This window comes from Microtus ochrogaster, unplaced genomic scaffold (genome assembly GCF_000317375.1).
Source record: "Microtus ochrogaster isolate Prairie Vole_2 unplaced genomic scaffold, MicOch1.0 UNK230, whole genome shotgun sequence".
NCBI lineage: Eukaryota > Metazoa > Chordata > Mammalia > Rodentia > Cricetidae > Microtus > Microtus ochrogaster.
This window is the reverse complement of record NW_004949328.1, coordinates 51,290-52,439: the sequence shown is the minus strand read 5'-3', so window position 1 is coordinate 52,439 and position 1,150 is coordinate 51,290.

Below are 1,150 nucleotides of genomic sequence, written 5' to 3'. Positions count from 1 at the left end.
TCTATCAATGTCTAACCTTAGACACAGACTAGACTTCTGATGACCACCTGTTCGGTAGTTTGTAATACATTTTGTTATTTTTAGACTCACCAAACCAGAGAGGTCTGTGATCTTTGTGAGATAAGTGTTTGAGAAGTCTGCTGTATGGTGGGAACTTGGAGTCAATTTTTACAAACTGTAATGAGATTGGGATTGAGAATGGGAGTTTGAAATCTTGGGAAAAGGTTTACCATTTTATATCCTCACTCCTTAATCCCCCTTGGCTATATCTGGATATTTAGTTTATCAACAAGGAACATCTATTTCAGTCTGATCTGTCATGAAACAGACTGAATCAGTAATGTGATTTCCATTTTTTAGGCCTGGCTCAGACATCTGACATCTCCCTATGTTGATGGGGTTTCTGTCCTGCCCGGTTCCTGCAGTCATTAAATCCCAAAGAAATACTACAGAGGTCTACATTAACTATAAACTGATTGGCCCATTAGCTCGGGCTTCTTATTAACTCTTATAACTTATATTAGCCCATTATTCTTATCTATGTTAGCCACATGGCTGTAACATGGAGGGGGCCAGGCCTACTTGTTGTTTGTGTTTTTGTTTTGCTCAGTACCCCACAACTGTTTAACCCCAAATAAAATCACACATAGTTTTCCATAAATTATAAGCTGATTGGCACATTAGCTCTAGCCTCTCACTGGATGACTCTCACATCTTGATTAACCCATTTTTCTGATCTATGTTAGCCACGTGGCTCAGTACCTTTTTTCAGTGGGGCAGATCACATCCTGGTGGTCTGGGCAAGAGCAGGAGGAATCAGCTTCCTCCTTCCCAGAATTCTCCTGTTCTTATTACATCATTTCTATTTCCTGTCTGGTATTCCCACCTATATTTCCTGCCTGACCAATCAGCATTTATTTATAACATGACTGACAGAATACAGACAATTCTCCCGCACTACATGGCTTGGTACCTTTTTCAGCGAGGCAGTCACATGTTGCTTCTTCTTACACAAGGAAGAGGAGGAGGACAGGGAAGAGGATGGGGAGGAAGAGGAGAAGGAGTAGGAAGACGAAGAAGAAGAAGAAGAAGAAGAAGAAGAAGAAGAAGAAGAAGAAGAAGAAGAAGAAGAAGAAGAAGAAGAAGAAGA